At 41.4% G+C, this 25190-nt stretch overlaps 1 pseudogene; it reads right to left on the bottom strand.

Annotated features, from left to right (window-relative positions):
- Nucleotides 1-295: 295 nt before the first annotated feature.
- LOC138993468 (hydroxyacyl-coenzyme A dehydrogenase, mitochondrial pseudogene) lies at nucleotides 296-3608 on the bottom strand (annotated as a pseudogene).
- Nucleotides 3609-25190: the final 21582 nt, after the last annotated feature.

A 25190-nucleotide genomic window follows, 5' to 3' on the forward strand; every position in this document is an offset into this window, starting at 1 on the left:
CTCCACAGGCAATGCTCTGCGAACAGGTTCAAAGAAATGTTAGCTCCGAGGCACCAAGGGTGTAAACCTTTCCAGAAAACACACAGCAATGAGCAGACTAAGAAAGGGAATTCGTTCTCTACAGAGAACTCTGCTGCGTGTAAATAAGTATTCAGCTGGATTACATTGGATTTGCACCTCCCATGACTGTGCTGCGTGGGCAGGTCCGACCCAGAGCTTGGGCCTTGGGGCCGCGGGACCTGGGCGGCTGTAGGGGGAGCTCAGGGCCGTCCCCGCGGAGCACCTGCACAGCATTTTATTTGTAAAACCCTTCCCCAGCCTTCTCGCCGCGCTTGTCCTCTGCTACCATCTTGCTCACGGACCGGCGGGCTGAATCCGGGGCTCTGTGTGTCCATCTCATGCCGCCGTCCATGATGAACTTCGTGACCAGCCCGACGTAATGGAGAAGCTCAAAAGGGCCACAGGGTCCCCGCCCCCGGCTCCGATGTCCTCCTTGGACGCCTCACCTCGTTGGTGCAGCCGGGCTGCCTCCCCCTGGTCAGCGCCAGCAGGCGGGTCACAGTGAACCCAGCAGGGCCTTGCGGGGAACAGGGCGCTTTCCCGGGGTTGCCGAGGTCTGGCGGGGATCCAGAGGTCTTCCGGCCATGGTGCTTGGGTGCCTTCCCCAGGCTTCCTCATGGGCGCCGGGCTGAGGAAGGGGAGCCCCGTGAAGCATCCTGTCTGGTGGGGGCACTGGCTCTGCTCCTGACCTTCGAAGAGGAGGTGCTGCTGGCAACTGTCATGCGCTCTTCACCTTCAGGTCCTCACGGTGCCCCACCGCCAGGTCCCTGCTATGGACACAGCCTGTGACCGCCTAGGCCCACATGCTGCTCGGGGTCTTCACCAACGCATTGCCTGCCTTGGGGTTTTCTGCAAACTTCTTCTTGGCCAGTTTCTGAAGGCTTTTCTCAATTCCCTCTCGGGAATTAGCCCGGATATCCTCTGCCTGGTCCACCAACGCTGCAGTGTGGCCAGTGGCCGGAGCAGCCTGGGCAGTGCCGGCGCCCATCAGCCAGCCACGTGCGTGGTGATGCTTTTCTTTCCTGTGGCTGAGGCTGTGGACAAAGAAGACACGTGCACACAAGCTGCTGGTGGACCTCTGGGGGCAGAGACCCTCCCTCAGTTAATTTTTAGAATATTTAGCTGAATAACTACATGCTTTTTGTTTGTGTTTGCCAGAATAGGATATCATCTGGTCATTTCAACATTGTGAACAATATTTCATTGTTTTAATTTTTTATTTATAGATTTGAAAGAGAGAGGAAAGGAGAGAGAGAGGTCAATGTCTGTTCCGCCCATTTATGCATTCATTGTTTGATTGTTGTATGTGCCCTGACTGGGATCAAACCTGAAACCTTGACACATCCGGATGATGCTCTAAACAACTGAGCTACCCGCCCAGGGCTGTGCTAAACATTTTAAGTGCCTGTGAGAGAGGCTGGCCCACACAAATAAACATATCATACGGAGTCTTAGCTTTTATTAAGTTTATATTCTGCAGAAGCAAAGAGATACCTAAAATAAACATACTGCTACAAATTAACAAATGTTATGTAGAAAATTAATGGCTGTGCTGAATGGTCATAACTGACAAGGTAATACATTTAGAACAGATAATAAAAGAAATACTACTGTTCCAGTTATCTCATTCTGTAACAAATTGCTCCAAAATATGAAAGCTAAACAAGTATTATAATCTCACAATTTGGGGCAAAGATCATTCTTCAGCTCCAGGCTGTGTCCACTGATTTGCTTTGTTGGTCTTCAACTGGAGGGTGGGCTAAATCTATATCTGGTGCTGTGTGTGGAGGTGAGGAGGAGGCTGGGATCTAGTCCTGGTGCTGTGTGTGGAGGTGAGCAGGAGGCTGGGATCTAGACCTGGTGCTGTGTGTGGAGGTGAGCAGAAGGCTGGGATCTATTCCTGGTGCTGTGTGTGGAGGTGAGCAAGAAGCTGGGATCTAGACCTGGTGCTGTGTGCGGAGGTGAGCAGGAGGCTGGGATCTAGTCCTGGTGCTGTGTGTGGAGGTGAGCAGGAAGCTGGGATCTAGATCTGGTGTGTGTGTGGAGGTGAGCAAAAGGCTGGGATCTAGATCTAGTGCTGTGTGTGGAGGTGAGCAGGAAGCTGGGATCTATTCCTGGTGCTGTGTGTGGAGGTGAGCAGGAAGCTGGGATCTATTCCTGGTGCTGTGTGTGGAGGTGAGCAGGAAGCTGGGATCTAGATCTGGTGTGTGTGTGGAGGTGAGCAAAAGGCTGGGATCTAGATCTAGTGCTGTGTGTGGAGGTGAGCAGGAGGCTGGGATCTATTCCTGGTGCTGTGTGTGGAGGTGAGGAGGAAGCTGGGATCTAGACCTGGTGTGTGTATGGAGGTGAACAGGAGGCTGGGATCTAGACCTGGTGGGTGTGTGGAGGTGAGCAGGAGGCTGGGATATATTCCTGGTGCTGTGTGTGGGGGTGAGAGTCCTGGTGTGTGTATGGAGGTAAGCAGGAGGCTGGGATCTAGATCTAGTGCTGTGTGTGTAGGTGAGGAGGAGGCCGAGCTCCACCAGGCTGCTTCAACATGTAGGTTGCCGGAGATGGGTCCTTTTTGTTACATCTTGGCTTATGGCTCCAAATTAAATGTTTTAAGGGACAGGAAGTAGAAGGTATGAATATCTTAAAGCCTATTCCTACAGTGGCACAACGTCGTGCCCATCATATTCGGCTGGTCAGGCAATAACTGAGCCTTAACAGACACAAGGGATAGAGCAAAGAGAACCCATCTAACCACGAAAGGCATGTCAATTAATATGCAGCCACATGCACAAAGGCAGTCATGTGCTGGAATACAGTCATCCACTTCAATGGCAAGGATTTGGGTGCGTGACTACCTATGTGTGTGTGTTTATTAAATTTATTGGCATGACATTGTTTAATATGATCATATGGGTTTCTATATTACAAGATCTAAATATTACACTGTGGGCCACCACTCAAAGTCAGATCGTTTCCTGTCACCATATATTAGGACCTCCTTCACCCCCATCCCCCATAAGTTGTTTTAAATATCAAATACATATGCCCCTTTAGTTCCCATTGTGGTCTTATAAATGGAACAAAGCCTGTACGCTCAGTCCATCATTAGAAATAGACCTGTGTTTCCTGTTTCTGATTTCGAATGCACTTGGAGTTCAAAGGATGTTACAAATATTTATTTACTGCTGACAGTGCCCCATTATTGCAAGCCTCTTTCCCATATTTGCCTGCCCCCTTCCCCTTCTTGCTATTCTAAACTCTCGTTGTCCTTGAATCTTTGCATTTTGTATGGCAGATTACTTAGAAAGTGAAATTTGCCTTGCTCGTATTAAGGATGTCTCTTGGCATGACTTAGACCTTGGACACAATCCATGGCAAGACCCATCTTAACCAGTAGTGAGTATGGACCTAGGCAAAGAATGTGAAAAATATGAAGAATATATCCTAGTACATTTTCAGCGTCACCTTTCTCTTTCAGTCCTTTCTGAAGATTCTGGAAACAGGACCTGGCACCATGATGTTGGTTGTGTCTTCTTTGCCTTTCTTGCAGCAGACATAGTGCACTCTCTGAGCCTCTGTAAATAACATCAGCAGTTCAAACCAGGCTTTGTCAAATAATTTTAACTTAACTAGAAAATACACAGTGATTAAAACTATAGCTGTATGACCAGATGTATATACATTTTACATTTATTTCCTTTCTGATTGTTCTTCTATCACGAGTTTGCCTGAAATCTACCCTCCTATTATTAGGTCATTGCACTCTGTGAGTGTAAAGAAATACACACCAACATAATACTCGATTGCATGTATCTACTATGGATTCATTTATTCATTCATTCAAAAATAATTTGAAGCAGCATTGTAGTCAACTATGAGGCTAAGTTTTGAAATACTTGTGACAGTATTTGAATATATAATGATATAAAGCTATAGAATTCCTGTTAACATGTTTTATTTTTACTTTTGAAGTCCTAAGCCACACATTCATTTAACATTGAATTTTTATATCACAGACATTCAGGTACAAATTTCTACTTAATATGCAACCAGAGATTCGATTACAATTTCCCAAATTAGTGCTCCAATCCACAAGCTACATCAGAATAATGTGCTGTTCCTATTAAAATACAGACTCCTTGGCCCTGCCTGGGTAGCTCAGTTGTTTAGAGCATTGTCCAGATATGTCAAGGTCTCAGGTTCCATCCTCGGTCAGGGAACATAAAAAAACCAACCAATGTCTGGCTGGTGTGGCTCAGTGGTTGAACATCAACCCAAGAATCAAGAAGTCACTGGTTCAATTCATGGTCAGGGCACATGCCTGGGTTGCAGGTTCCATCCGCAGTAGGGGGCATGCAGGAGGCAGCCGATCTGATGATGTTTCTTTCTCATCAATGTTTCTACCTCTCTATCCTTCTCCCTTCCTCTCTCTCTAAAATTAATAAAAACATCTTTAAAAAAATAAGTAGCCAATGAATGCATAACTAAGCGGAACAGCACATTGATATCTCGCTCTCTTTCCCTCTCTTCTTCTCTCTCTCTCTCTCTCTCTCTCTCTCTCTAAAACTCAATAAATAAAATACAGACTCCTTGACCCTTATTACACATAATAACTAAAGGAATCTCCAGTGTAGAGCTTGGATACCTACATTTTTTTCAAAGCATCCCAGGTGATTCTTAATCACAGACGTTGACATTATATTGCATGTGTCTGAAACATTTGAATCTAGGAACTGACTGGCTTAATTTGTACAAATTCCATTTTAGTTATAACATAAATAGAAATACTGTATAAATTAGAAAGTTTTTACTTTTCTAGTGCAAACATGCATGGAGAAAGGGTGCTACTTTCAACTTCCTGCTAAAGTTAAAAGTACTTAACTTATATTCTAAGGTACAGAGATGTTGAGTCCATCCAACTGTATCATGCCCATTTTGGAACCAGCGTCAAAAGTCAGAATCCACAAATACACCCCAGGACAAACCCTGGAGGCAAACCCTTGGTTGGTGCACGCGGCAGGTCTTGGTTGCGAGGGGCTGTTCTGTGCACTGTAGGATGTTCAGCAGCATCCTGGGCTTTACCCTCTACAGGCCAGTAGCAACCAACCCTCTCACATTTGGGATGATCAAAATGACTCAGTGTCAAATGTACCTGGGGCGGGGCTGAGGAATAGGCCCCAAAGGGAACCACTGAGATGTTACCATACTTTATAGTTGCAATATAACCCTTCCGCCTGTGAATATTTCCTAAGCCTCAGTTTTGCCAGGTAGCATAGTTAACTGAGTGACAAACTAGCTTTAGGCAGGCTCCTCTAACCGTGAGGCAAGCCAAACTGTCCAGCTGTTACCCTTCAAGGAATACCTGTGTTTCCTACATTCCTTAGTAGGTGAAAATCCTAAGTACATTTAAAAATTTAAGAACATTAAAAAAAACAGCATAATTATTATAATCTTTCCAACTTAGGAAAGTAAGTTATTTACATTATGCTGATAGGTGTGCATGCATAATTTTAGCATTTACCCTAGAATTCTGTATTTAATCTACAAGGAATTAACACATATCAAAAGGAATTTTATTGAAAGACTAGAGGTCCAGTGCACAGATTCATGCACCAGTCAGCCAAAACCAGCAGTCCGACATCCCCCAGGGTTCACGGAGTGCCAGAGGGCACTCTGCAAAGTTGCTGTCACTGGGCAGCTAGTGCATTGAGCATCTGCCCCCTGGAGGTCATTGTGCATCATAGCTACCGACCAGCCGTCGGGCCGCTTAGGCACATATATATTAATTACACAATGCTCATATCAATACCGGGTTTGAGGGCAAAATCGAGGACCCAGCCTTATTTGCAGAGAAAGCAGTCCTGTGTATTACTGCGCCACTTTAAAGGATCGCTTTATATGGCTCACTCTTCCTCTAAAGCTCTTAAAGCTCTCGTCCCATACCAGGAGATAGAGTTCAGTTTTAAGCCATTTTGGAAGTTAGCTTAATTTTTCATATTAAACTCAGAAATCCAATTTAGGGCTTAATCCTTCTATATGATAATACATGATTCCATTTTCATTTAGTTTTTGAAACAATTGTAACAGGATTTGAATAAATCAAACTCACTCCAATGGAAGAGCCAGAGCTATGGCCCTCTGTGAACTTTGCTCACACAGCATTCAGGTTTCATGCAGTAAGTTGCTCTTTCATTTTTGTCAACCAGCGTCATTTGTTGAAATAGAAGTAAAGCTCTGGGCAGTAATAGAAATCAGGCTGTAAAGTTGATAAGAAACTGATTGGGTGTTTTTTTATTTTATTTTGTGGAGTAGTGTGATTTTAAAAACAAAATAAGATAGCTTGAGCAGCACGGGTTTAATAGATTGGGAAGGTCATATTCTGACCTTGGTTTATGTCCAAACCTGACCACCTCTGTAAACCCAGAAAACATACTGATATATTCTATGTCTCCGTTTTCTGTTCCATAAGACAGAACTGATACTCTACCTACATGTATGGCTCCTGAGGACTGGCAGAGAGGTTGTGTCTAGAGTGCCTGGCACAATGAATGACGAGTAATTACTCAAAAATATAAACGCATGTCTGTTCATAAGTTCCAAAGTAGAATCACCTTTTACTCAAAAGTAAATCCCTGCGTTAGGGGCTGTGACATGATTTCGTTTATGTGCTCCTGAAAATTAGCCAGTAAACCTACCTGAGCATTCCCCGCCCCTGCCTCCTGCACTCACTCACAGCCTGCCCTTCCTCCACACTGGACTAGCTCCTGAGTGCGTTGGAGAGGGATGGCCACTCAAAAGAACACACTGTTCTCAGCTTTCCTCTTTTTATTCTGCCACATTCCCTCAGTCCAGAGTAATTTCCCCGGGACTACTAATATATACAAATATTAGTTTTTTGTTTGCTTTTGTTTTGTCTTTCCAAATTATATTGTTCTGTCCTCAAGGCAGCCAGAAAAGCAGCATGTATATAAGAACAGTAGTTAGTTAACTCTTTCGTCAATAGGTACTACTCTGACAAATCAGGGGAGGGGTTCACTGGGCGTTAATGATGCGATGTCCAAGACAGTTTCAGTCCTCGTAAGCAGAGAAAGTTCATATGTTGAGTATAACATGATTTTTTAAAGTTTAATATTTTAAAAATAGGTTACAGATCAAATTATAAGCCTGTCTCACTATACAACTTCATTTTCCTTCATTTTGAGAAATATTTTCCTCTCTTCTTAGTCACTAACTAGATATACTTTCTGAATAATACATTCTCATCTATATTATTGTTGTTACATTGTAGTTTCCTTTAAAATACCAGTGTAGGCAACCTCTGGCGATGGCTGACTAGCCCAAAGCAAATTTCCTCTCTCTGGGGTTGGCTCTAGGAAAATTGGATGAAACATGTTGAAATGAGTCTGTTTTGTCTCAGAGAGGTACAGTGGCCACCAAACTTGAGGAATCAAGATCAAGGAAAAAATGCAAATTCCAAAACCTAATCTCAACTATTTTTTTCTCTTACCATGTCCAGTGCACACAAGCAACAGAAAAGAAGAGCAGGAAGTGGCAGCTGGGAGGCCCCAGGCTAGGGGGAGTTTCAGCCAGTCTTGCAGGTTTGGGGACCCAGGTTTGGAACACAGGGCCCACCAAAAGGAGCCCTGCTGAACACAATAGACTCTCAGCTTTCCCACCACAGCAGGAACCAGAAACAAACCAGTCCTCACAAAGCTTGAAGGCCAGTTCAAAATTCGTTCAAGATCAGAGTAACTGCACAATTGGTCACTGCCACGAATTTCATAAGCAAGGAAAAGGACAAAGAAAATAAAAGTGTTTGAAAGGCCAATTGTGTTTTGATGCTGACTGGCATAGATCAAAAGCAAATCATGTGACCCTTGACCCTTTGTTCCTGTGTGAGATCAATGACAGGCGCGAGAGTTTCAGTGGCAAACAATAACATTTCTTTAATTTAGTCTAAAAAACATACACTCCTAGTCAGGTGTGTAATTCTAAAATCAGCTTCCCTGGGGGAAAGGGGACTCCTCTTGCACTCAATGAGTGTCAGGAGTTGAATTTTGGGGAGGATCTAGAAAAAAAATAGGCGTTTTGTTCAATCAATATCTCTCACCCCAAATTTAAATGTAAAGAAACTAGCATGTGAAATCACACTGTGGGAGTGAAAAATAAAAAGATTTTGATGATAATCTTTATCCCATCCCACTTTATTTTCCACCATAATTTGTATTGCCAACTTTAGTAATACTTGTAAGTTGAAGCAAATGTCCCCCAAATAGTGACATGCAAGTCTGGTAAAACCAGCATTGCATTTAACGGTTATGGCCATGCCCCACTCTGAAGATACAGAGAAACATTACTAATTACCAACAGATATGGAGTATTTGAGTAACAGCTTGCATTTTAATATGTTGGTATCATTTTTAAACTATATTTGCATTTTTGTCTGTCCCTTGAACCCACCTTCCTGTTATTATTAAACAGCTCCACTTTCTTTCCAAGTCTATGATTTTTACCAAGAGCTTTCCCTGCTTGGAAAGAATGATGGGTAGGTAACCTAACCTGGACTACTCATAACACCAACTGCCTAATCTTTAGGGCTATTGCAGACTAGACATGTGCCAGGTTGGCCAGAGCCCGGCTGGATATGTGATCAGGAGCTATTGACGGCTGTCTTCCCAGTGTGTACACGGAGCTAAGCAGTCAGCTACAGGAAGGGCTGAAGCCAGCGTGTATCAAAACGCAGAGTTAAGCCGGAGACAAAGCATATCTACGATGCCACATGCCTGGAACATTGACTCCCAGCAACATTGATTTCATGGGCCCCCAGTCCTGTCTTCCACTTCGACTAATTAAGGTGAGATCGTTGCTGCTTGCAACAGAATTCTAATTAATATAGGAACTTGCATCTGGAAATGGGAAATTGGCTTGGTCATGGGACAAAAAGTATTTGTTCATCCCAAGAAGGAAGAAGGTGAGCTATGTTGCACGTTGGTTAACAGTTCCTTAAAATAATTATCTGCTCTATCTTGAAACGATTTCCTACAAGGCTGAGCTTTGGAAACCGAGTGTAAAAGCATCAGCATATTAAATGACATGGTGTCATTCATATGGCCTTCGGCAGGTGCTATGAAAGGTACAAGCTGTAACCTAAGCCAGGACATCTGAGAGTAGACAAGAAAGAGCTACCCAGCTACCCAGCTTTTCTCATTCTTTCGGGCCCCAGCAATCCCAGACCTGAGGGAGTGAGACTCTCATGAGTGTGGCTGAACTAAATGAGTGGATTATTCCTCTCCATGCTGAGGTTTGTGCGAGCCTTAGGTATGAAGCCCCTTAGAAGGGTTGGGAACTGTGACCCCTGGGTCCCCCAGCCCTCCTTTGGGCCTGTTGCTAAGCTGTATGATGCAGATACAGCTGTCAGTGTTTGAAGGCACTTAGTAATCACGACGTGTTGCTCCGAGGAGCCACCACATTAATAAAGTAAAAGCAGCTGCGGCAGCAGCAGCGGGTTAGTGGAATTGGTAGCAGCAATGGTCAGAATAAAATAAGCCTATGTATGGAGTTGAGCGGCTAAGGGAAAATCAGCCCGCTCACAATTGATCCACCAGTGGTCATCAATAATACCTTACACTATTGTATTAATGTAAACGAAGCGCACATCTCTCAAGATGACCACTAACAAAGCAATATTCTGGACAGAAGCAGCTGCTGGGCTGTAGTCTCTGGTTCTGTCCCTGAGAAGTTCCTCATTGCCGTTGCCCCCGTTACTATAGCAACTTCAGGATAGAGAGGGGTGACTTTCTTTGCAGTATTCTAACACACACATTATTTAATTGTCACCGTAAATCTAAGCCAAGGCTAGGTTATTTCAAAACACCTCAAATGCAAAAGGAAATACCCCCAGAGAAGCACAAAAGTGGGTAATCGGAATTAAAAGGCATGTTTTATTGTTTTGTTTTTTACAAAATATAGATCTTTAAGTAAGCATTTCCCTCTGCTTTTTGCTTCAGGCTTTTTCTCTCTCTGAAGTCAAATCTTAGGCCCTTTAAAATCAAGGTCAAAGGACAACAGACCCCAGTCTCTCTAATCTATTTATCTAGTATCCACTATGCTCAGTTCTTTCAACAACCCATTTCACGATGGAGAAGGTACATTGATACCACATAAACACTAAGGATCTTAAGAGACTGTTATAACCAATCCTACACCAACAAATTAAACAACCTAGAAGAAATGGGCAAAGTCCTAGAAACAATTTTCTAATGCTGAATCATGCAGAAATGAAGATCTGAATGGACTGATTATGATAAGGAGAATAAATCAGTACTAAAAACCTCCCAACAAACATAAGTCCAGGACCAGGTGGCTTCACTGGTGAATTCTACCAGACACTCAAAAATTCAATACCTACCCTCCAGCCATTCCAAAATATTGAAGGAGAGGGAACGCTTCCAAACTTATTTCATGAAGCCAGTGTTACCTTGAAACCAATATGAGAGATAGATACCACACAAAAAGAAAATTATAGGGCAATATCACTGATGAACATAGACGCAAAAATCTTCAACAAAATATTAACAAACAATTCAACAACACATTGAAAGGATCACACACCATGACCAACTGGAATTTATTCCAGGGATGTAAGGATAGTTCAACATCTACAAATTAATCAATGTGATACTCCACATTGAAAACCAAAAATATAGCATTATAAAGGCCATGTGTGACAAACCCGTAAATAACATCAAACACAATGGTGAAAATTTGCACAGTTCCTCTAAGATCAGGAACAAGACAAGGATTCCACTCTCGCCACTTTTATTCAACACTAGCGGCCCAGTGCAACAAATCCATGCATGGGTGTGGTCCTAGGTCTGGCCAGCGATCCAAGTGCAAGCATCTGGCGTGGAAGGGCAGGTCCCAGCTGACGTCTGGGCCCTGGGCAGCACCTGGCCCCCGAAGCCCCAGCGCCCTCCCTCTGCCTGAGTCACAGTGCCTGAGTCCCCAAGTGGAAACGCTGTGAGCGTGGCCGGATGCCGCAGGCTGGGGTGCAGAGCAGGCCTCTGGGCCGCCCAGTGGCTCCGCACAGAAGCTGGGCAGGCTGCGAGCTCTCTCCCTGCCGGCCTCACAGACCGGCTCCTGCACAAACCCATGGGGAGCCTGACCGGCCCCTGCGGTCCTGCCAGCTGCAGCCCAGCTCACCCAGAAGAGGCCATGTGGGTGTGGGGCAGGCTCCTCACAGGAGGGCTTCCCTGGCACACAAGTCTTGAAGTCCCGGGGGAGGGTAGCAGGGGGAGTGGGAGCGAACTCAGCAGACACCACGCATTCTCACTGCACCTCTGTCCCTATTACTCCCGCCCCCTGGTAGCCAGAGAGAGGTTGCAGCCCCCCACCCAGGTGCCGCAGGAGATTGGTTGCCAACACTCACCCCAGTTCCCTGTCCCAGCCTGGGGCCCAGCCCAGATTGGGTTGTCAGGGCCCGAGGGTGCTGGTTGCCATCTGTGGGGCAATTGGTGGGGTGATCGGGCCCCCACTAGCACCGGCCTTGAGCTGGCTCCACCCACTCATTTGCTCCACCATCCCCTTGCAGACCTGCTCTCGTCGGGACCTGTTGGGGCCCATTGGGCCCGGCAGTGCCTCCACTGCTGCCCACTGCCAGCACTGTATCGCCGACACCCACCATGTTCTGTGCTGCTCAATGCTGGACAGCACACATTCCGGTGAAACTCCTGGTAGAGGGGACAATTTGCATATTAACTTTTATTATGTGGGATTTATTCAATGTAATGAATAAAGAATAAAGAATAAATATCATCTATTTATATAAAAGACTAAGCAACGGAATGACCAGAACAACTGGTTACTATGATGTGCACTAACCACCAGGGGACAGATACCCAATGCAGGAGGTGCCCTCTGGTGGTCAGTGTGCTCCCACAGTGGGAGTGCCACTCAGCTGAGACCCACAAGCCCGATGGCAGCCATTCCCTCCCTCAGTAGTCCTGCAGGTCCAATATCAGAGAATGGTCCAGGCACCAATGGACCAGCACCGCTGGCATGATCCCAATAACACCACCAGCCTCCTTGAAGTCAGCCTTGGGCACTGGGGCCACTTCCCCTCCCTAGATGCTCCACAAGGAAGAAACAATATTAAAGCGGTCGCCAGGTGGCTCCTGACAACCAGCATGAAAGTCAGAGGGATGGATCCGGATCCCATGCCAGCAAGGGCATCCCACCACCAGCCCAGAGGGCCAATCGCATCCCAGCCGCTCACCCCACCCCCCTCAGAACCCCACCAATGCACAAATTTGTGCAATGGGCCCCTAGTATATACACAAAAGAACTTATTTCCTCTCTGAGTGATTGATACAAGTAATAACCTCAAACTTTAGATGAGACTACCCTCCCACTAAGGTGTATGCCTTTGCCTTATAATTCTTAATGACACAGCTATATTAAAAATAATGCCATATCTTCAATACTCATTCAACAACCCAATTATAGTAAAATACATACATTACTAAGAGTATGCCATCTTTGAATTAAATAGTGGTGTTTCGCATTTTCTTGTAGTTTTACTTTGTAATGTAAATATTAAATATATGCTCTTCTATATGAATGAGTTTACTAATACTTGCGTTTATTTCATTAAATGGGTTTAAACCAAGAGATCACTGGGAAGAAGGGATATGCTATAATGAAGAAAGATGCAGAGATGAGAGTTTTGGAGCATCACAGAAAACCTTACCAATTTCATAACATTTACTGAGCTCAGACAAGTGCAAAGGGAGACTTTGATACCTAATGCTACATAAGCTACAACCTATGAAATGCATGTAGATACAATAATTTGTCTCATTATTGTATTGGATATCTCTTTAGTATAAAATAAAAATAAATGCTCCTCCGTATGAAATGAAATGTTTCAGTGTTTAGGGTAGAAATAATTTCCAATTTTATAGGGAATTTATGGCACTTTTGAATCATCAAGGTACATAATGGAATTTGCACTATATAATGAGGAATTCTAGAACATAGAGCTTTTCTAAATTTCTAAATCAGAAAGAGTCAGACATTAACTAAGAACTATACTTTTTAATACAAAATATGGAACACCCATAATAAGTTTACTTGGTCAAAAAAATCTATAAATGATATGATATCTTCTTTAATTCTTTTTAATTCCTTTTTTTTCCTGAGTAAACTTTTCCTCTATAATGCAAGTCTTAAATTTAAATAGTAACAATCAAGGTCATTTGCTCAGTCAAAATATCACATGAACTCTATTTTTTAAAATATATTTTTTATTGATTTCAGAGAGGAAGGGAGAGAGAGATGAAAACATCAATAATTAGAGATAATAATTGATCAGCTGCCTCCTGCATGCACCACACTGGGGATCCAGTCTGCAACCCAGGCATGTGCCCTGACTGGGAATCAATCCATAACCTACTGGTTCATAGGTTGATGCTCAACCACTGAACCACAATGGATGGGCCACATGGACTCTATTTTATGGCAAAATTGTTGCTAAGACAATTATTATTACAAACTAGAGGCCTGGTACATGAAATTTGTGCACTCAGGGGGTCCCTCAGCCCGGCCTGAACCCTCTCGCAGTCCATGAGCCCTTGGGGGATGTCCAACTGATGACTTAGGCCCGCTCTCCACCAGCCGTGAGCCGGGCTCTGGCTGAACGGCGCTCCTCCTGTGCAAGCACACTGACCACCAGGGGCACGCTCCGGCTTTGAGCATCTGCCCCCGCTGATCAGCGCACATCATAGCAATTAGTTGTTCTGCTGTTTGGTCAATTTGCATATTAGCCTTTTATTATATAGGATATTTGACATTTAAATCTCATTCAAATGCTGATAGTGAATATCAGCGTAAGATCATGAACTCCCTTCCAATGTAACAAACCTGATTCTTCATAGACATGGACAATTTTAGTTAAGTTAAAAATCATGAAGACAGTAGGGTTACATAAATAATGAAAAAAGTAGTGGGAACAGGGTATTTTATCTTCTTTTTCATCATTGATCAATAGGAAGTAAGTTACTCTTTGTCATTTTTTTATGTGAATATGTATTTTCTTTCCCTGTATGATGAGTGTGTAAATGCGTATATAGGAGAATAAAGACAAAATAGAATGTTTGATAAATATGAATTATAAACACATTTTAAATAATTGACATTAACAAGTGAGATACTGGTTAAATTTCAGTAATTGAACTCAAGTTTATAAACTGCTTTGTTAGTAGAGCCCACTTCCATCTGATTATATTTCAAGAATATGTGGATACAAGTTTGAATTCTAGATCAGAATATACAGGATATCTTACCAAGAGTCAGACCTACCAGGGGTTTTAAGCACTTGCAAAGCAATGAGAAAGACTCCGGTTTCTTTGGAATTCTTTAAGAAGCTGAAATAATATCATTCTCAAGAGTTTGTGCTGATTGGTTGGCACACTTCACTAGGAAGTTTTCTGTATCTAGGCATATCTTATAACAAATTCATGATAATAGCATCTGAAAATGTATTTATTGTAATCAAATAACTCTGAATGGCCCATGGTAAATCGCTGAGAATTTGCAATTTTTTTGCATTTCCTTTATTTATTGGGATCAGTGCTCTATTTATGTCTGTATTTTAGTTTCAACTACTAACATTTGGTTATGTTTATTGATATGTATGTACATGTATTCAACTAAATCCATCACTTTGTATATATAATGAATTTAATATAATAAATCTAATATATTGATGAGATTTCATCAAATCAAATCAAATATCAAAAGGATGTTGAATCCTGTACACCTTATCAGACAATCTTAAAAGTATACTTGACCCTCTCTCGAGGTTGCATAATGGTATTATTTTTGAGATATTTTTTCTGGCCCTAAGGCAAAAAATGCAAGTTAAATTTTCATTAAGAAATGAAAAATCAGTTATTAAAAATTCTCAGTTCTAATGAACATAAACCAAAATAAACATAAAATACATTTTTAAAAAGAAATTTATCTGTGACAAAAATCAAAACAGCTTTATTAAGCCTACTATCCAATATAATGAATTAGTTTGGCTAAATGCTTAAGAAATTACCAAAATTGTTACTTGCTTTGTGCTGGGTAGATCCATTCATGAAGTAGTAAAATGGTGTCTTTTATTGTTTCTTTACCATTATCGACTATGTAAAATCTTGCTTTTAGTACAGCAGACCAAATGTGACTTTCCTGTTCTAATGTGGCCAAGCAAAGAACAGAACATGACGTTATAATGCACACCAGTTTCTCTGGACTTTAGTAAGCCAGGTTGAAAATCTAGGCAGCAGGGCATCTTGGGGTAAAGAAGAAAGCTTCCAACAACCCCATTAAACTGGTCGATTGCTCTTGCATTTTGTTTGTAGAATTCAATTTCAATAAAATTGATTATTTTTTAACAAAAACCTTTCTAGAGTTTTATGTAATATTTACAACACACCTTCAAAATTCCAATTATTGAGAAGGTAAAGGGAGAGACATCTCTAAATTTTAATAAAAACCTAAGCTATCAGCAAACACCAAATAGGGTAGATTGGAAAAACAAAAATAGCTGAGGAGTTTGTTGCTCTTTTAAAAAGTCTTCTAAGTGAATCAATAATTCTGCACTTAAGCTGCTGAATGAAGACACTACTTTCCTTGGGTGCTTTATAAGAAAGGTTTGAGGTCAACTGAAGCCTCAAAACACTGCTGACGACTCAGACACTGCTTTTTTGCTAAAGACATTTCTCATAATGTTGATTTATAGATCAACTTAAAGAGGGCAATGGATAGAGTGCTCTTTGGGGTGAGTGTCTGCTGTGGGAGGGGCAGTTGGGAGACAGGTTGAACTAAGCTTTCTCGTATCTGAAAATGTGGCGATATCCTTTTCAGTATTTGGAGAGATGGACTTCAATACAAGAACTGCTGTGTTTAATGCTTTCTTCTCTCTTAGTTCTATTCCTCTCATACTTAAACAGCTTCTCTAAGATGAATATTTTAATAGATATCCATTTTAGAGTAAACAATGTATAGAACAATGCAAATGACTTGTTGAGTTGAAATTGTTTCCTATTGCTATACCTTGAATAGAGGTAAAATTTAAGCTCCAGCGTCGTAGATAAAAAAAGGCAAAATATCTTTAGTTAAACATTATTACAACAATTAACTTTTTTAACAGCAAATTATAGGGTGTGTTTTTTCCTAAGAGCACTTCAAAACAAATTGGCTTTCCAATGAGTAATTACTAAATTTAGAGAAAAAAAACCTCAACGAATTCATGCCCCAAATATTTCAATACTTTTATGTGTAAGCTGTTTCCATGCATGTCCATTATTGGTGAAAAAGTGCACATTTGGATATTTTTTCTGAAAGATTATTTGAGTGAATAAGGAAAATAAAATCTCAATGTAAACACCTCTGTTTCCTTTGCAAATTGATTACTCACACCACCCCCCTTTGTTCTGGGAAGGAAAGGGTTTTCTGAGGGTAGGGATGGTGATAATACTGTGTTTGTAGTTACAACCAATTCCTCACTTAGTTCTTCATTTTACACAATTGATAAGTATTTGTCAAAGGAACTGACTGATCAAAAGCTGAGTACAGCAGACCCTTGAACAACACGAAGGTTAGTGGTGCTGACCCTCAAGCAGTCAAAAATCTGTGTAGACCTATTAACTCCCCAAAACTTAGTAGGCCCTTGGTATCTACAGGATGTTGGTTCCAGGACCCTCTTGGGTACCCACATCCACAGATGCTCAAGTTCCTATTTAAAATAGTGTAGGTCAGTGCATACAGCTGGCCCTCCACACCCACAGACCCCTAACCATGGTGGAAAGCAGTAGTTGTTTATTAAATGTCCACATGTAAGGGACCTGTGCAAGGGTCAACTCTGTACTTTCCTTTTGAAGGTGAGGAAGTGGGGAGCCTGCTCTGAATATTGTCTTTAAAGATCTAATCCAAAGGCATCATTCTCCATTAGATGTTTTCAACCTAAGAACTGGAGATCCAGATGAGTCCTATGGTCAGTTCTGAAGTTCTAAGAGATGAAAAACTCACAATTAATTTTTATTTCATTAATTCCTTTCTTTACTCATCCCAGCATAAACTAATATCCAAATTAAATTTATATTCCGTCATTGTTCTCCAAATATTTTGTCAGTCCAGTTACTTTGGATGGTCCTACAAGGTCTTCAGGCTTCTTTCATCTACACTAATAAAAGAGAAACATGCAAATTAACCATCACTCCCTCACTCCACTACACCCACTAGCCCATTAGAGTGACTATGCAAATTAACCCAACAAAGATGGCGGTTAATTGGCATGCGCAGGCCTGGAGCAAAGACTGAAGATGACTGAAGATGGCGGCAGCCATGGAGCTGGAGCGAGCAGGAGGCTTGGGTTGCTCCTGTGGCTACGGAGGAAGCCAAGCTTCCTGCTGGCCCTGTACTCTGCTTAAGGAGGGGCTGGGGGCCTGGGTCGCAGGGGGCCTCGGTCACCGAGGGCAACCCAGGCTTCCAGTCAGCCCTGGGTTCCACTGGAGGAGCTGGAAAAAAAAAAGGAGGGGCTGGGAGCAGCCGGAGCGGAGAAGCCAAGCCTCACTGCTGCGGCCCAACTAAAGGACTGGGTCCCGGGTGCCAGAGGAAAGCCGGTGCCGGCAGCCAGGGGAAGGAAGGCTTATTGGTGAATCTTCATGCAATGGGCCACTAGTATTAATATAATCATTAGTATAAAGACTCATTTCTGAAATAGTAACATATATTGAATAAATATCTAAATAATTTAAGTAGTTACTCAAAGAACTTCAACTAAAGCATGACATTCTAAAATTTATAAGTAATTTGTTTTAGGGAAAATACCTTTTAGTTCATTAAGTAATGTTATATTACCTTTATGATTTGTTTTATTCATCCAGTTGAAGCAATATAATATGGTTAACATGATTTCTGCTAGTTTAAGGAGATAATACTAGTACAGTTGAAAGACCACTGTTTTTTCTAGAAGTCATCAAACAAACTAAAATGACTAAAAATAAGAGTTTGAGGTACAAAAAGTGGGCATTGTTTACAAGTATTTTGTAATGAATGGGTACCAGAAAATCCAGATTGAGATGGGTATCAAGTATTATGGCTTTTATCTACCAAGGTAATATAGGTTTCATAATAAAGAGTATAATGCAATAATTTTTACTTTATATTATCCATGGAAGCAAAGATAATATTGTCTATGTTCTATGAGGGTTATTGCAATAAAAATGAGTTCATGAGGTAAGAGACCAATGTTTATTTGTACAATATGAAATGTAGCACTGCAAACATATTGAATTAATTTATGCTTAAGCATTGTGTACTCTGTGAGATCAAATCAGGTCCTTCAGTCATTTAATGATTTTAATTTATCTCTTCTACCTTAATTCTTCTTCAAGTTTAAAAGTGTTCTTCTAATATGCCCAAATGATCACAGTGTGTAAGATATCTTCCTTTGGCCTCATTTATTTAATGTTCCTACATAGTTAGTGCTTTGAATATTTATCTTAAAAAACAACACGGCCAATTTGATAATATACTATAGGTTCCAGGATAACCAGGGGATTTCCTACATGCCTGCTTGTCATTTAAGATGCAACATTATTATTCAGTTCAAGGAAGGTATATCATGTTGATAATTAAAGAGGATTGTTTAGGATACACTTGTCCCTTATATAGTATTGGTTGGATGTGATATATTCCTCAATCTATCCCAGAACTTTTCTCTCAATTATCACCAAAAGATATTCTTAGGCTGGTGCTTAGTAACCAATGCAGAAACTCTTCAATTATTAGGGCATATGATCAAGGAAAATAAGCTCTTAATGGCACACATCCCTTCAAAACCTAAAGGCAAATGGAGTCCTACAATGGTTCATGTAAAATACAAATTCTCCAGGGGTTAACATATTTCAGCAAAGTGAAAAAAAATCAATATAACTTTAAATATGAGTAAATTGCTTGGAAATAACTTATATAACAAGAAAAGTAAACTGGTGTTTACTTCTAAAAGGGAAGACGGCACACTAATTCCTGGAGAAATAGGATTAATTTGAAATGTGTTCCAATTTTTTTACTCTTTCTTTTAAAATTGATTTTAATCAATGCATCATCATCTTTTACATTTATGTTTTATTCACTTTGCAAGAATTTATTTTAGATAATCATTGACATGAAAAAAATCTGTTTTAGATGTAGTAGCAATATAAATATGTATGTGTAACACTATGCTTCCTAAATGGTGAATAGGAATGATGACTGGGAAAAATATATACAGTGGGGCCTTGACTTACGAGCGTCCTGACTAACAAGTTTTTCAAGATATGACCCGTCTCTCGGCCAATTTTTTGCTTTGAGTTGCGAGCTAAAATTCGGATTACGAGCCAGCTTCAGATATCCCACCGCTAGTTGGCACAGCGAACGTCACAGTGAACGGCACATCAGCCCAGCATCACGTGTCTCACTAGTTCACTTTTTGATTTGACATACGAGTAATTTGAGTTACAAGCTCCATCACGGAACGAATTAAACTCGTAAGTCAAAGCCCCACTGTAGTTAGAATGCAGAAAACCGGGAATTGTGGACAGGAAGGAATTGAGTGCAGTTGGAAGTTAGCCTCCCCAGTCTCTACCTGGTATGTTGTTGTGTCCTCATAGCTCATTTAGAATCATCTTATGACATAGCTGAGGGTAGACATGGCTGCATCAGAGCAGCATACATGAAGTGGCTTCACTTGTTTTGTATGTTCTACCATTGATCAATTTATTTAGGAATTTTGAAAAAATTGGCAGGCTACTTACACTTCTCACTTTATTGGGATTGGTGTTATAGATTTATTATTTGGACAACCTCATTATATATTGAAAATATAAAAACCCATGTCAGTATGATTCAAGAATTGCACTGATTATATGATATCCACAGATAATCTTCAAATTTTATATTAATGAAATGTCAATCTTCCCCTTGATCAGTCCCTTATCATTTAGACTGATTTGAAAATTTCTAGATTGATTTGAATTTCATTTTTTTTGTTTGTAATTCCCTCCTTGTTGTTTTTTATTGTTGAAAGTATTACCTAGATTCTTCTTTTCCCCTCCATTAACCTCTTCCAGCTCTCCCCCCACCCCACTCCCCCAAGTCCTCACACCCCATTGTGTCTGTCCATGGGTTATGCATATACGCACACAAGTTTCATTGGTTGATCTCTTCCCATCCACCGTCCTCTGCCTTCCCTCTGAGGTTCAACAGTCTGTTCATGCTTCTATGACTCTGGGTCTATTTTTGATCATCAGTTTATTTTGTTCATTAGATTCCACATATGAGTGAGATCACATGATACTTATCTTTCTCTGACTGGCTTATTTCGCTCAGCCTAATAATCTCCAGGTCCATCCATGCTGTTGTAAAGGGTAAGAGTTCTTCCTTTTTTAGTGCCACATAGTGTTTCATTGTATAGATGTACCACAGTTTTTATCCACTCATCTGCTGATGGGCACTTAGGCTGATTTCCAAGTCTTAGCCATTGTAAATTGTGCTCTATGAACATAAGAGTGCATACATTCTCTCTGATGAGTATTTCATTAAAATGTCTATACTATCCAAAGTAATCTAAAGATTCAATGCAATCTCTGTTAAAACACCAATGGCATCTTTCACAGACCTAGAACAAACACTCCAGAAATGTTATGGAACCAAAAAAGGCCCCAAATAGCTGCAGCAATCTTGAGAAAGAAGAACAAAGTTGGAGGAATCACAATACCAGATATCAAGTTATACTACAAAGCCACCATAATCAAAAAAGTCTGGTACAAGAACAGACATATAGATCAACAGAACAGAACAGAGAACCCAGAAATCAACCCAAGCCACTATGCTCAATTAATATTTGACAAAGGAGGAAAGAGCATACATTGGAGCAGAGACAGTCTCTTTAATAAGTAGTGTTGGGAAAATTGGACATGCAGATACAAAAATTAAAACTAGACCACCAACTTACACCATACATAAGAATAAACTCAAAATGTATAAAAGACTTAAATGTAAGACGTGAAACCATAAAAGTTCTAGAACAGTGGTTCTCAACCTTCCTAATGCCACGACCCTTTAATACAGTTCCTCATGTTGTGATGACCCCCAACCATAAAATTATTTTCGTTGCTACTTTATAACTGCAATTTTGTTACTGTTATGAATCGTAATGCAAATAACTGATATGCAGGATGTATTTTCATTCTTACAAATTGAACATAATTAAAGCATAGTGATTAATCACAAAAACAATATGTAATTATATGTATGTTTTCCGATGGTCTTAGGCGACCCCTGTGAAAGGATCGTTCGACCCCCAAAGGGGTCGTGACCCACAGGTTGAGAACTGCTGTTCTAGAAGAAACCAGACATCCCCCATAGCAATATGTTTACCGATATATCACCTAGGACAGTGGTCGGCAAACTGCAGTTTGCGCGCCACATGCAGCTCTTTGGCCCCTTGTGTGTGGCTCTTCCACAAAATAGCAACTTCTGAGCATGGGACATGAAGTTTCAATCGCACTGTACGTGCGCATCGCACATGGTATTTTGTGGAAGAGCCACACTCAAGGGGCCACAGAGCCGCATGTGGCTTGCCAGCTGCAGGTTGCCGACCACTGTCCTAGGACAATGGAAAATAAGGAGAAAATAAAGTTTTTATTTTACATGAAAATAAAAAGTTTCTGCACTGCAAAATAACAAGAAAGCCCACTACATGGGAGAACATATTTATCAATGATACATCTGATAACGGGTTAATCTCCTAAATATATAGGGAATTCATACAACTTAACAAAAGGAAGACAAACAATCCAATTAAAATGGTCAAAGGACCTAAATAGATATTTCTCCAAAGTGGACATACAAAAAGCCAAGAGACATATGAAAAAATGCTCAGTCACTAATAATCCAAGAGATGCAGGTCAAAATGACAATGAAATATCACTTCATACCTGTCAGAATGGCTATCATCAACAAATCAACAAACTACAAGTGCTGGTGAGGAAGTGGAGAAAAGGGAACCCTAGTACACTGCTGGGGCGATGCAGACTGGCAGCCACTGTGGAAAACAGTATGGAGTTTTCTTAAAAAATTAAAAATAGAATTTCCATTTGGACCAATGATCCCACTTCTAGAAATATATCCTAAGAAACCAAAAACACTCATCAGAAACGATATATGCACCCCTACGTTCATAACAGTGCAATTTACAATAGCTAAGATTTGGAAACAGCCTACGTGCCCATCAGCAGAGGAGTGGACCAATTTCATTTCTGATGTTTCATCTAATCTACCAAGGAACTAACTGAATAAGTTTATGAAAAAAGGAAGAAAGATTTAATGAGCATGTTCCTCCTTCTTACCCATCTGAAACTCTAGCTGACCTTATGTACATTGTTTTTGAAGAAGTTGCTGGTCCCACAACCTGCCATAAGAGAGGAAACCTTACAATATGATGTTAATATTTAAGATGGGAGCATTTGTCAATTATATTTGAATTAAAGAGGGTTAGATTTTTAAAGCATATCAAAACAAATGTGTTCCTTTTAATTCATGGGACAAAGAAACTTATAGAAATGTTTGATAAATGTATCCAAATGAACAAGTAACTATTTGTCTCTTACAGATTGAAAGCGTGTTTTCTATGTGTTATGATAGAGAAATTATTATAATTGCATATATATTATTATAGGCAATTGATTACCAGTTATATATTTATACATAAAAATTAAATACTTTAATATGCTTTGAAAACTAAATATGCATAATTGATGGTATACCCAATGTAATATTAAGAAGATATGTTAAGAAATAGATGAATAAATGAAGATTATTTTATTCAGTTATATGTAAATAAATTAGCATCATGCCTTAGCTGGTTTGGCTCAGTGGATAGAGCATCAGCCCGCAGACCAAAGGTTCCCAGGTTTGATTCCTGTCAAGGTCACGTACCTTGGTTGCAGGCTCCTCCCAGGCCCGGGCCATGGTCGGGGCTCATGCTGGTGGCAACCAATGTCTCTCATATTGATGATTCTCCCTGTCTTTCTCTCCTCTCTTTCACTCTCCCTAAAAACCAACGGGAAAATATCCTCATGTGAGGATTAACAAAATAAATAAATAAATGGATGAATGAATGAATAAATAAATAAATAAATAAATATCACAAGTGGATGCTGAGAGGGAATAATCTTCACCTTCCTTGTTATTCTGAGAAGACTATTTCTGAGAAGAGGTTAAATCACACAGTCTATTTAAATGATTAAATGAAAGGAATTGTTCAAAGAGTTATATGCCTGGCTCTTAGGAAGAGTTTTATGGTCAATAAAACCTATAGTCAGACATAACGACAGAAAGGCAAAGGCTATGAAATATTATGCTGTGATATTGTACCAGTGGTTGGTCAGGAAGAAGTTTTATTTCCCTCCCATATTGTCATATGCAGTTAAATAGCTCCCTCAGAAGCACATAGGTACAGAAATTCTGTTTATTTTTATGAACCACTAGTATGATGGATTCTGAAATCACGGTGCTATTGTGCCTCTTTCAGACCTATAAATAAAATGAATTTAATTTTCTTCTTAACAGTTTTGATGTGATGGAACTTGAAGCATACAGGATTTATAAAGATACACATGTAATGAACATCAATAGGAACTATAGGGAGTGCATATATAAAAACACCTAAAGTTGAGCTATATTCAAATCCATCTGTGTTTCACAATCATTCACACACACACACACACACACACACACACATATCTTTTCCAAATTTGACTTACTCATATGAGAAGCAGGTATTTCAACAAGCTCTACAGCCTCTATTCAGTTTTGGGTTTCAAGAGCCCTGTTTATTTTATGAAAAATAAGCAAAGAATCAATATGACATGCCTCACAATTTAAAATTGCACCTGCTCAGTGACACACAAATGTAGGAAGTAAGAAACTGTAGAATATGGCCTTTGCAATGAGTGACTTGTAAAAGACAAACACAAATAAATACGAGGGTTTTCATGTAGCTTCTATACAAATTAACATCAGCCTACAATCCTACAGGTGTGGCATTTCTTTTCTTCTCTTTTTATTTTTAAGTTTTAAGAGGCAAATAAATGAATTGCTATGTATGGTGCACTAGTGTCTACGCATGCATGAATATATCCACAGAGTCAACAAACCTTTATTAGAAATATATATATATATGTATACTAGAGGCCCGGTGCACAAAAATTTGTGCACTCGGGGGGAGGGGGGGGTCCCTCAGCCCAGCCTGTGCCCTCTTGCAGTCTGGGACCCCTCAGGAGATAACGACCTGCTGGCTTAGGCCAGCTCCTGGGTGGCAGAGGGCAGGCCCAATCCCTAGGTGCAGCCCCTGGTCAGGCTCAGAGCAGGGCTGATTGGGGAGTTGGGGCGCCGCCCCCTGTCATGCACAGAGCAGGGCAGATCAGGAGGTTGCGATGCCACCCTCAGTCACGCTCAGGGTGGGGCCGATTGGGGGGTTGGGGCACCGCCCCCTGTCACACTCAAGGCAGGGTCGGTGGGGAGGTTGCGGCGCCACCCCCTGTCACACACAGAGCAGGGCCAATCAGGGGGTTGGGGAGCTCCCACCTGTCATGCACAGAGCAGGGCCGATCAGGGGGTTGAGGAGCTCCCCCCTGTCATGCACAGAGCAGGGCCCATCAGGGGGTTGGGGAGCTCCCCCCTGTCATGCACAGAGTAGGGCCGATCAGGGGGTTGGGGCGCTGCCACTGTCACACTTAGGGCAGGGCCGATGGGGAGGTTATGGCTCTATCCCATCACACACAGAGCAGGGCCCTTGGGGTGGGGGTTGGGGCGCCGCACCCTGTCACACACAGAGCAGGGCGGATAGGGAGGTTGTGGTCCCACCCCCTGTCACACACAGAGCTGCAGGGTGATCAGGGGGTTTGGGCGCTGCCCCCTGTCACGCTGATCCCGGTGCTGCTAGGCCTATTACCCTTTTACTATATAGGATAGAGGTCTGGGGGCCTGCTGGTTTGGCCTGGAGGGTGTCCTGGATCAGGGTGGGGGTCCCCACTGGGGTGCCTGGC

Source organism: Myotis yumanensis, unplaced genomic scaffold (assembly GCF_028538775.1).
Source record: "Myotis yumanensis isolate MYYU_CA2020_CCGP unplaced genomic scaffold, mMyoYum1.0.hap1 SCAF_15, whole genome shotgun sequence".
Classification (NCBI taxonomy): Eukaryota; Metazoa; Chordata; class Mammalia; order Chiroptera; family Vespertilionidae; genus Myotis; species Myotis yumanensis.